At 39.2% G+C, this 12,873-nt stretch overlaps 1 protein-coding gene across 4 annotated transcripts in view; it reads left to right on the top strand.

The window, feature by feature from the left end:
* The window catches only part of Rad51b (RAD51 paralog B), a 504,679-nt gene that overhangs the window by 38,753 nt on the left and 453,053 nt on the right, over positions 1–12,873 (top strand). The window lies entirely within an intron of this gene.

Raw genomic sequence — 12,873 nt, 5'->3', positions numbered from 1 at the left:
CTCAGTGCTAGAGTTGCAGGTGCGGCTTCCACACCCTGCCAGGCTTTTCCGTTTCATGTCCCTCATCCATACAAGGCAACTCTTTAACCTGAGATAAAATTTGTTTGAGACTTTATAATTTTCATTTGTCTTGGGGAAATTAAAAGCTTGGGTCTTTGTATCAGAAATCATTCAAACAAATTATGTGAGCCACCATGCAGCCTTTCATTTGTACAGCCTAGCAGGAAGGCAGGGAGAAGATGTCATATATGTGCCTTCTACATGTTTTAATGGCTCTAAAACTTACAGTTTGGATTAAAATCAGCTACTGCAAAGGTTAGCTTGAGAAGTGTTTCCTTTTAGAGTTTTGTAGTTGCTTAAAATGATATATTTGAATTTCTGTTGTTCCTATTCAAGTAGAATAGAAAAATTTAAAGACTATTTCAAAGTGATACTTAATTGAATGGAAAGCTAAGATTAGTTGCATACTTATCTTATTAATTTAGTGTTGCTTGACCTAAGCCTGTGTAAAATGTAAAAAAATTCACTTTTTAAAACTGTTTTTTTTTAATAGCAATTTTAGCCTGATGCTTTGCAATTTGCTAAGATAATTTATGTTTCTGAGTAAGAAAAAGGACTTTTTGTTTTGAGTCGAGTTCTCTGAAACATCACGTGCTCGGTGTCTGCACCCTGGAAGAACGTGAGCATGGCTGCAGTCTGATGTGTGAGTTATTTCTGCCAGTCCCTAGTCTAGATCCTTCTCCCTAGGCCAGTAATCCAGGTCTTATGCTACTCCAGACAACCAGTGCATTATGGATCTAGGAGGCGCATATGCGTTTAATCCTAGGAAACAGAGGAAGTGGAGCTTTTGTGAGTTCAAGGCAAGCCTTGTCTACATAGTGAATTCCAGGCCAGACAAGGCTATACAGTAAGACTCTTGCCATAAAAAACAAAAAACATGAATCTAACAGTTTTTTGTGTGGCTTCAAGGCACTGACCTCCCTCCCTTTTTTTTTTTTTTAATCCTTTAAGGAATTTTTGTTAGAGCAAGAATTTTATAATTCAAATTGTGTTTCTGTGCTTAGTTATCAGTTCTGTTACTTAACACAGAATGGACAGCCCAAGTGATTCCACATTAAAGAATTACAAGTGCAAAGAAAGGGGTGCTTTAAATTTTTGTACTTTACTGAAAATACTTTTTTATGGTCTACAAAACATTAATTTGTTCTTATATCTTTCCATTTTTTTAAATCAAATAATCTAGGACTAGCATTGTTTGCTAGACCTGGCATTTGCTAAGTACATACAGTTCAAAGTTTCCCTTCCTTTTAAAATTTATTTTATATTTTGCATTTTTTCATAGTATTAAAAATTTCACTGTTTAGATATTTTTCTTCTATGAAGCGTTGTGGGTTTTTTTTTTTTGCCTTTTTATTTATTTATTTATTTATTTGGTCCCTGATCAAATTTAGCCATTTGGAACCCCAGTGGCACTGTCCACTGCTTTCTGGGCAGCCTCTATTGCTTGGTGTGCTGGTAGTATGGCTGTGGTGTCATCAGCCTTTGAGAGAGACACTCCGGAGACTCAAATGTGGGGGAATTCTGCAACCTGCTTTTCCTGTACAAGGTCAAGAGCCTTCAGCTGCTTCCCTGTTGGCAACTGCACCCTTTGAGAACTATAGCGAGTGCTGGGTGACCGGCTGTTTGCTCTTACTCAGGCCATGCACCCTCCTCTTGCAGAGATTCTCTTGAACCCCCATTGCTGACTCCAGTGTTATCACTACAGGAATATGATGAAGTATGAGTAATACTTCATACCAAATGATATTTGTGAAATGAATCATCAGGTGTGCTGCCTTTGTAATCAGCATAATGCTGTACAAATAATTATGCTAGCCTAATGTTATAGATGATAACTTGGTAGGTTTATCTGTTTATAGTATGCATACACTAACCTGTGTTATAGCTTCCTTTGATTTTAACGTGCATTCAGTGAATATGATGACTCAGTTTTTTGAGCTACTAGTGAACCTTTGGTTTGGGAAGGGTGACATCATTTGGTCCTCACGTGGACATGAATGTGTTTATATTTTAATTCTGTTATGGCTCTTGTCTCCATTAGCCATTGACCATCAAAGAGGTTCTAAGTGACACCGCTTTACTGGAAACACACATTATTATGTTATGGAGGATTTGAGTTATAAAGTTAAACATTCTCAGGAGAGAATTTTATATACTCGAATACATTAAGACTGTGGTTTGCGAAGCTCAGTTGCAGAAGCCTGGTGGAATTTTTCCCTCTGAAGCTTTGGGGGACGGAGAGGCATGCTGCTATGGGGGAGCTTTTGTCTTTAAAGCATGTTTATGATGGTGGTGGATTCTGAAACTGTTTATAGATACTCAGTGGGAATAATAAGAGAAAAGAATTCAGATGTTGTCTTCTAAAGGGCGGTGACTGTGGTTGTACTGCCTGTTCACTGCTGCTTCTATTTACCATATACAAAGCAGTAATGTCACATTGTGAACTGTGTAGGTGAAGATAATAGCACGTTCTTGTGAAGGTAATTGTCAGTTCACAGTGGCCCCCCTTTCTGTTTTACAGATGATACTAAATTAGAAATAGTTTTTTTTTTCACCTGTAGTTGTTAAAATTTGGCTTATTCTAAAACAGGGCCTGAGGCATTTCTCCTGTGGTTGCCCTCTGTGCTTCTGATTATGTGCTTTGGGAATATGCATAGCTCTGATTTATTGCTTATTAAGGGTTCTTTTGAAATAGTAATTTCCATTTTTATGCTTAAAACTTTAGAAACATGAATGAAAATACTTGTACTTCTCGTTTGCTATTTAAGGCATCCAGATTTAGGGTCCTCATCAAGAAGAAACTGTTTGGTTTTGTTTAAGTGAAAAAATACAATAAGATAAATATTTTATTATTTGAAAAGGGCATACATTTTTTCTCTCAAATTAATCTGACTCAACTTTATATGGTCTAGAATTTATTTTTTTTTTAACCTTCAGCTGTCTCATCATGCAAGGTGGTTTAATCTTGAAGACCATATCTTATCATTGACACTAATAAATACTAAAAAATTAAATTAGTGGACAATTTATTAAAAGAGTCAAGATTTTGTCAATTACAAAATTCTCATTGGGTTTTTGACTTGTGACATAGATATAAGTGTCTGCTTTTGTCATTTAGCCTTTTTTATGGGTCTTCAGAGCTTACCTTTTTAGGAGAGTTTTATGAAATTGCTCTGTGAGATAGAAATCACAGATCCTCAATGTATTAAAACACTGGAGTTGGTGCTCACACTGTGTATCTTCATTGTGTGGCTTTTCTGGAAATCAGACGTTTTGGGTTCAGTCTGACCATTCATAGGAGTCACTGAGAACCAACAGTTCTCAGTGGTGATCTCGAGGTGAGTAGGGCTCTGTGGGGCCTCTGTTTGCTCACGCAGGAGACCATGCTACTTCAGCTATCCACTTGCTGCCCACGGCCCTTAAACTCGCTGTGTAGTAAGCATCAGCTAGTGGATAGCAGGGCGGCATTGGTGTGCTTGAAGGTGCACAGCTAGCCCAGGAATATACTCCCAGTGAGGAAAGGGTTAACTCAGCTGGCTCAAATTGCTCCAGTCATGCTCATTTCTAGAAAAAAAATCTCCCTTTTTTTTTGGCCTGGCTCTTGGCTGGGTCCTGGGAGAAGAGCCCTGAGAATATTCCGCCTAGTAAGTATTTTTGTATGTGTGAGGGTTGAGGCCACAGGTACCAGTCTGATCACAGTTTGTGCAAACAATGCGGTCTGTGGTAAGCATTGATTTTGCTCTGGGGACCGGAGTCTAATTAGCTGAGGTCATTTAAGTGGGTGCTGCATACCTCCCGACTGACCCCAATAAAATTGCTGGACACTAAGGATCGAGCCAACTTCGCACATGTTGCCCTGCGTCATTGCTGAGACAGTTAAGCACATCCTTGTGTCTCCACAGGGAGAGGACAATGCAGCCTCTACCTGGATTTCCTGCACTTTGTCATGCTTTCCTTTGCCACGTGTCTGTCTCTCAACAGTCATCCCTGAGGGAAGGGCGAGCAGAGGATGCGGGGAGAGAGGGAGCCTTAGCTGTAACATCTTTTCTGAGCTTATAGTTTAAAAAACATAGTTTTTAAAGTTGTTTTTTATTATTGTATATTGACAGTTTATAATTTTATGTATTGATTGGATCCAAAGTGATGTTATGATAGTCTTAATGGTAACTGCAAGATTTAGCTCAGTGTTCCAACAAGCATAATTCATTGCTTTTGATGATGTCCTGTGATGGGCTAAGTGAGTAAGACGGTGGGAGGAGCTGGGAGAAGAGAACTTTGCGTTCTCTTTGCAACTTTATGGTAAATCTAAAATTATTGCAACATGGGCAGTTTTTAAAAAGGCGGTAAAGCGGGTGACTTTGCCTTAGCTGGCCTGCAGACTCATAAAAACACGATACTGGCTGTGTCTGGAGGAGGGGATGTGCCTTTGAGGTACTGGCTCTCCTCCCTTTGGCCATCTGGTTCTACAGATATCATCTAATACTTCATTATTTTTAACACTCTTTTTTATCTTTCAGCAAATCCTCTTGGCTCCATCTCATAATACATTTGGTGTCCAGTTACTTCCATCACCTCAGTCCTACTCCCCGGGTCCTGGTAGAGCGCAGCATTGACTCTTTTAGTTTGACTTTTCTTTGGGCTTCCAGCTCACAAATAATGGCATGGAGACTTATTATTAATTATGAAAGCTTGGTCTTTTCCTTAGACCTTTCCCCAACTAGCTCTTGTAACTTAAATTGACCTGTTTTGGTTAATCTACGCTCTGTCAAGTGGCTTAGTTACTTCTCTGTACCATTATGTCCGACTTCTTCAGAGTCCAGCTGGTGTCTCTCCACCTCTCTTCTTCCCACAGTTTTCTCTCTTCCTGGAAGTCCTGCCTATTCTCTCCTACCTATCTCTTGGCCATTCAGCTTTTTATTAAACCAATCAGAAGGTGCCTTAGGCAGTGACACATCTTTACAGTACACAAAAAGATTATCCCACAACAGCTTTGGATTTAGATGTTAGATTGAGTTATAGCCCACTCTCGCTAATGTTAAGACTTTGAGTAAGTGTGTGTCTTGACTCTGACTTTTAGCTTTCCTGTTTGAAAAATGGGCATAATATCTGACTTGTAGGTATGTGGGAATTAAATGAGATGTTTGTAATGTTATTAATGCAGTACTTGGTACATTCTGTGAAAGACAGCCTATTAATTATTACTTTTAACTATAACCTTATTCCAGATGCTTTGTATACTTTCCATCCTAATATTTGTACAGTGTTAAAATACGGATAAATTATGCTGTATTTCTCCATTGCCCCCTTCCTCTGTTTTGTTGATAGATAATAAGACTGCCTGAAGCCTCTTATACCCTGTAACTCCTACTTCTTTGGATCTCATTCTTTCTTCCTCTTTCCCTTTTTAATTCCACTTTTAGTAATTGTGTCCGAAGCTTTAAGCTAGGCACAGTGAGGTCCTGAAGACAAAGAAAACCTAGTCTTTGGCCTCGAGGCTTCTATAAATCATCACCTGCAGAGACAAATAGCTCTCTGTGGCAAAATGGAGAACAGAACGAGTATCTTGGCTACTGCTCTTTTTCTATTTCTAACTGATGCGTGAGAAGTGGAGCACCTTCACTTCTGTCACGGGGGCTACAGGTTACCCAGAGAAAATAATGGAAAAGTGTAGACCCGCAGTTCCTGTTAAACCCTTTCTCATGTCTGACTGGACCCATACAGTCTCTCCTTTGTTCAGAGAGTGCTCTTGTTGGAGGCAGGCTCTTGGTAAACCGAGGAACACACGTGTGGTTGTTACTTTGCTGAGAAGAGGTTGGAAATGAAAGTCAGTTGCAGCCCTAGCGTTGCCCTGTGCTTATTACCCAGCCCCCCACTTGCTGTATGTTTTCCAGTTGAAGATCTCAAGCTTGTGGCTGAGTGGCAACCTTTAGTTTTCCAGTGAGCGCAGCGATCCAGTGAAATGAGGTGACTTGCCCAAGACTGCTTTGGATAACTGAGTAATGTCACTTGACACTTGTAGCGTGGGTTTTCATCCGGCATCTACTTGGTTTGCTTCTGAGTTTACTGCATAGATAATGATATGATACAGATCAGTGCAGCGTAACTTTCTCCATGTTTATCTCTGACCACATCCTCTGGCTCAGAAGCATTGTGTGGTAGCATGTCTAACCAAGTCCTAGACTAAAAGCATGATAAGGACAGAGAATTTACATGTCTCGTCAGGTATATCCTTCATAGCTAGGTCAGAATCTTTGTTGATAGATTGCATTCCTGATAAGGCACTCAGGAACATCCTTCTGGCTCCAGCATGTTCCCCCTGCCTTGCATTTTTCTATAAATGCAGACTGCTGGTCTACCTCTGCTCTCTAACTGGTTCCACTTTCCATTGTGGTACAACCATTGTGAGTTTCTATTTGGAGCCTAAATGGTTTTTTGCCTTGCAGCATCATTTAACTTTTTGTATGCTTGTGTTAGAGCCCCTGAAAACAGGACTGTGCACTCCTCACCATAGCTCCCTTTCTTGAAAAGTGACTCATATTAAGTAGTATCCAGTACATATTTGTAGGATATTTTATACTTTTAATTATACAATTTCTGAAATGCATATTTAATTAAATGCTTATTTAATTCCTATGCTATTTGAAAGGACAGCCCTCTAGCATTGCTTCTAAAGTGAGCAAAATCACCTGGAAACTAGGGCTTGGTGTCTCCATGCTTCTTTTTTACAACCAATGGCTGTTGGCTGATGATCGGAAAGCTCTGTTCCTCTAATACACTGAGCTGCTCAAAGTCCTGTGAAATGCCACTAGCTACAATTTTATATAAAAGCTGTATGGCAAGAATTGAGCACCAGTGCTCTGTAGAGTGCTGCTGTAATGCCTCACTCCTAAAACATGGACGACAAAGCAAAGTCAAATGGGACTATGTCAAACTTAAAAGCTTCTGCCCAGCAAATGAAATAGTCATCAGCGACCTGAAAAACAAACTGTGGTGGGGAAGTCATGAATCTGACAAAGAACTAATATCCACAATATATTAAAAAAATCCTACAACTCAGTAACAAAGCCTGGACAACAACAAAATCAAACTAATTAAAGACTGGCCTAAGGACTTGAGTAGATGTTCCTTAAAGAACGTACATAGCCCAGTATGGTGGCACAGGTCTGTAATTTCAGCACTTAGGAGGCTAAAAGCAGGAAAACTGTGACTTCAAGGCCTGTCTCAGCCGCATCAGGATCTCAAAGTGATATCTGTGTTGCAGTGTTCATTGTAGCATCATTCCCCAAAGCCAAGCCATGGAAGCAGTCTAAATGTTCATTCATACGTAAGCGGATAAAGAAAATTTGTTATATACACACGATGGAATATTTCTTAAAAAGAAATCCTACAGTTAGTGATAACATGGGTGAATGGGAGGATGCTGTGCTGGATTAAGTCAAGCATAGGACACATACTACGTGATCCCATTTACATTTGGAATTTAAAACAGTCAGACTCCTAGAAACAGAAAGGTGATTGCCAGGGCTGGAGGGACTGGAAGATGGGGAAGTATTGGTCAAAAGTGCAAACTTCCAGATATTAGAAATGAGTCAGTTTTGGATATGTGTACACAAATCACTGTCTGAGTTAACAACATTGTCTTATATACTTGAAAATTGCTTAAGGGTCAATTTTATATTTTTTTTTATCACAAATAGTGGGGGAAATTTATAACTAAAAATGTATTGAGTGTAATAATTATGGAAATAGTTTCATGATAATACATAATTGTTGTAGTTTTAAAGTTTTTCTCCCTGGGTTGGAGAGGTGGCTCAGTGATTTAACGTACTGGCTGATCTTCCAGAGGACCCGGGTTCAATTCCCAACACCCACATGGTAACTTGCAACTGTCTGTAACTCTAGTTCCAGGGTATCTGGCACCCTCATACAGACATACATGCAGGCAAAGCACCAGTGCATAAAAAAATAAAAATAAAAAGTTTTTTCCAGTACAACTTAGACACTTTAAAATAGAGCATAATAAAATTACATAGTTCTCATTTGAACAATTTATATACTCCCACTTTGCCTTCTGTTATTGACATTTTTTAGGTGTGCGTGAGTGTACAGTGTATGTACTTATGTGTATAGTGGTGTACACAGCTGTGTACGTGCACAGAGATTGGAGGAGGATGAAGGATATATTGTTTTATTATTTTCTACCTTACTCCCTTGAGACAGTCTCCAACTAACCCTGGAGCTAGGTTGCCTGACCAGCAAGCCCTAGCAATTCTCTTGTTCTCTTTTACTATGAAGAGGAGTTACTGGCAAGTGTGTGACCACACTGCTTTTATATGGGTTCTAGGAATTTGAACTCAGGGCATCATGTTGCACAACAACAGCTCTTACATGCCAAGCTATCTTCCATCCTTAACTCATCTGTCTGTCTATCTATCTATCTATCTATCTATCTATCTATCTATCTATCTATTGATGCTAGGAGTTGAACCCAAGATATTGTACGTACTAAGCTAGTATCTCACCAGTAAGGTTCATCCCTATCTCCTGCTCTTTGCTTCTCTTTGATACTGAAAGAGATAATCTTATCAGTTTCACATTTTCTTGTTTTCATTTCGATTCTCTTAATGTTTCTTCACTATTGGGGAATGTTATATTGGGTTTTAGTATTCTTAACACAGAAATGACAAATGTTTATACTAACTTAAATCTTATTATAAATGTGTAGCCTTAAAATAATTTCTGAGTAATTTGACTTTGCACCTCCCTTAGAGAACACCTGAGATCTAGAGGCCTCCCTAGCATCCTGTTCTGAGGTTTCATGAGAACCCAGTACACCCTGTGAGTACTCAGAGGATGTTTTACTGCCGTGGTTTGACAGATGTAGCCAGTAAAATGGCCTACTTAGGAATTTAACTTGAAGTTCCTAGGGACTTAAAACATAAAATATTTTTTATAGTCATCATGATGCAAAGGCTTTCCTGCACATATAGAGTGTATGTGTGAGGAAGGGATAGTTTTGACATGCCCTGGATAAGTGACATCCAGAGCATAGGGATAAAAGTGTGTGTGTGTGTGTGTGTGTGTGTGTGTGTGTGTGTGTGTGTGGTCAGAGTTTTCAGGCTTGTACCTCAGGAACCACCCACCTTGTTTTTTAGACAGGCACTTTCAGTGGCCTGGGGCTGTTGATTCAGCTGGGCTGGATATGGACTGAGTTTCTCTACACTCAGTAGAAAAGTCTATTGTTTTAAAGAAATTATTGTAGCATGATTTTTTTCATGATTCTAGTTTAAAGCCACCAAAGTTAGGTTATTTCTTAGACCATATTATAATTTTTTGCCTTTGTTACTGTGTATGATTTTTAGCTTAGTCTACTGGAATGTCTGGTAACATGGGATGGACTGCTTAGTGGTTTTAGAAGTAACAGATCTTTGTCCAACAGTACAACTCTCCTCCACATTCCTCTTCCAGTCTTTGGGAAACACATTTCATAGCAACAGCATGATACAGCAGAAGAGACCCAGAATTTTAGGTTAAAAGATAAGTGTTTTAGCAAGTGTAGCAAATGTGTTACCATTGGCTGCAGGACTCTGCTCTATTTATGGTCAGTTCTCTTTTCTGATACTTGGTGTCCTATTATATAGGAAGGGATTAAGTTCCTCTATCAGGATGCCTAATATTATTAGTAATTATAGATGAATAATAATTTAATATGTTTCTGTATTACTAAATTTATTTTTAATAAATTTATTTTAAATTTATCTTTACAGTTTATAAATTACTTCATATATAATTTTGCCAGAAGATATTTATATATAGTTGTTTTAAAAGAGTAAGAATATTATGTGTATGTGAGTGTTCCTTTGTTGATTTGTGCACATCATATGTGTGCAGGTACCTATGAAGGCCACAAGAGAGCATTAGGTCCTTGGAACTGAGGTCACAGGGATTGTGAGCTGCTCCATATGATTTTGGGAACTGAACTCGGTCCCTTGCAAGAGCAACAAGTGCTTTTAACTGCTGTACCATCTCTCCAGCCCCCTCTTCTTTCTCTTTCTCTTTCTCTCTCTCTCCCTCCCTCCCTTCCTCCTTCCCTTCCTCTCTCCTTCCCTACCTTCCTTTTTTATTTGAGCCCTGGCTGGCCTAGAACTCACCATGTAGGTTAAATTGTCTTCGTGTTTGTGGCAGTCTTCCTGCTCCTGCCTCCTGAGTTCTAGGATTATAGTCATGAACCACCATGCTTGGAGCAACTTCTTTTCTTTAAAAAGATAAAGATACTCTGCCTTGTTTTTTTTTTCTTTTTTTGTAATAGACTAGTATGGCTTATTTTTAAGCTTTAGTTATTTGATTGATGGATTATAATTTCCCAAACTTAGAGGATATACTCAATGCATTTTATTTAGAATTTTGAAGTATTATATGATTGTTTTTAATATTTTTTTAAAAACCAATTTCTAACAGTTATGAATGATCAAAAATAGTTGGTTCTAGTGTCATTTTTGAGGACTGTAATGAGGTTCTCTTTTTACTAAGAGTAAGGTTGCCATCCAGTAGTGTGGCTATTTAAAAATAAATATTTAGCATTTATGTTTATAGAGTTCTCTGCAATTGTTAATTAGCCTGAACCAGTGTTTATCTCTGTAAAAGTCTGGCAAGTGCTTGTGTAAGCCAGCTTTGGGCAGGATTTCCAGTCAGCATTTGGAGAACTTTTAACTCTGGAGTTAGTTGATACTTGTCTGTATACTATGAATTCTTCAAAGTATATTTGATTTTTTAAAACCATACCAACATTGTTTTAGAGAAATTCTGAAATATTACCATTCCAGATGATAAAATCTTTTGTTGTAATCCACTTTTTTGTTGCTATAACTGAATGCCACAGATTTAGTAATTTATAATGAACAAAGATTGTTTCAGCTTGTGGGTCCGGAGGCTGGGAATTCCAAAAAGCACGGCTCCAGCAACTGTTGAGGGCCTTCCTGATCTACCACAGTGTGCTATGTATGCTATGATCTACCCAGTGTCCAACATGTGACCCTTTGGAGACACATTCAAGCCCTAGGAGCTGTTCTGAGTGTTGTTTTAGAAACTCACACCTCCTAGGACCTAAAAGTTCTTAGAAAATGTAGCCCCAATATTTCCCTTCGTAACTTGGCATTTTTAGAGTAGACACTGCTAAAAGAAGACGTTTTGTATTGAGTAACCTGCTTGAGGGTTGATAATGACTGTTGGCAGGCTATAGAATCACATAGGAGACAGATCACTGGGCATGCCTGTGAAGGCTTCTAGAGTGAGTATAGGGATGGTACCTGTCCATGGGCTGAAGTTCCAGACTGAATAAAAAGCAGAAAGTGAGCCAAGCACCAACATTCATCTTGTACCAATCTTTGTTGTTCTTTATTTTCTTTCTTTTTTTTCCTTTTAATTTAATTTTTCAAGACAGGGTTTCTCTGTGTATTCCTGGCTGTCTTGGAACTCACTCTGTAGATTAGGCTAGCCTCAAATCTGGAGATCCACCTGCCTCTGCCTCCCGAGTGCTGTGAATAAAAGTACACACTGCCATTGCCTGCCTGTTCTTTGTTTTCTTTATGATAGCTGTTGTGGAATATTACTTTAACTAGGCAAAGATGTATTACATTTGTTTATGCTGTGGAATATTATTTTAACTGTGTAAAGATATGTTATATTTGTTTCTGCTGCCTTTGTTAACAATGTAAAGATGTGTTACATTTGTTTATGTTGTATTTGTTTAATTATGAAAAGATGTGTTGGTTCACCTTGCCTGCCTAAGCACCTGATTGGTCTAATAAAAAGCTGAATGGCCAATAGCTGGGCAGGAGAGGGATAGGCAGGGCTGGCAGGCAGAGAGAGTAAATAGAAGGAGAAATCTAGGCTCAAGAAAGGAGAGCGAGGAGGGGGAGGAAAGAACAAGGGAGAGAGGGTGAGAGGGACATGCTAGGGCCAGAAGCCAGAGAGCTGCCAGCCAGACACAAGAAACAGTGTCAGTAAGACATACAGAAATAAGGTAAAAGGCCCCAAATCAATTGTAGCTAAAGAAAAACAAGTTAATTTAAGTTAAAAGAACTAGCCAGAAACCAGCCTAACCTAGACCAAGCATTCAAAACTAATATTAAGTCATGATTCGGGAGCTGGTTGGTGGCCTAAAAGAAAGCCTGCTGCAGATAGCCCTTCTGGTTGGGGTGAGATGGAATTTCACTGTAGTTTTGATCTGCATTTTCCTGATGTATAACCTCTCATTTCCGAGGGTTTTTTTAATTAACATTTTGTGGGTCTTAATCTCCTGTTAGATGAATAGCTGGCCAAGGCTTTCCCACTTTGCATACGCAGTTTCTTCACTCTTGTTCCTTTTCCTGTGCAGGAGCCTTTTGGATTCAGTGCAGCCTTGATTGCCAATTCCTGCTGTCGTTTTCAGAACTCTTGGAGTCACGTCCAAAACACATTGCCTGTATCTTGATGTATTTTAACTTTAATTTTAGCTTTAACACAGTGAATAGTGGTAGATACAGACACCAAAAGCTCCGTAGAGATTTGAAGGACATAGAAGTTGAAGCTAAAGAGTTTGAGTGCTGCTGCTCCAGAGGTTAGGTGAGGGGGTCCAAGACTGGGGAAACAAAAGTTTACTACAAAAGCGCAGATATGTAGGAGGGGACGGGCACTCCAACTAGAGTACCGAGTGAAAGGGGGAGCGAGAGGCGTGTTCTCTAGAGGTTGAAGACTGCAGGTGATAACGTCCAGTGTCACTTGTGACGTGAGAAGTGGAGACTGTGAGAGGAGGAGCCTCTGCCCTCTGGGGAG

Source organism: Microtus oregoni, unplaced genomic scaffold (assembly GCF_018167655.1).
Source record: "Microtus oregoni isolate MIOR12 unplaced genomic scaffold, Mior012 000009F_ref0000495, whole genome shotgun sequence".
Taxonomy (NCBI): Eukaryota; Metazoa; Chordata; class Mammalia; order Rodentia; family Cricetidae; genus Microtus; species Microtus oregoni.
The sequence above is the reverse complement of the archived record's forward strand: the minus strand, read 5'-3'. Positions and strand labels throughout refer to the sequence as shown.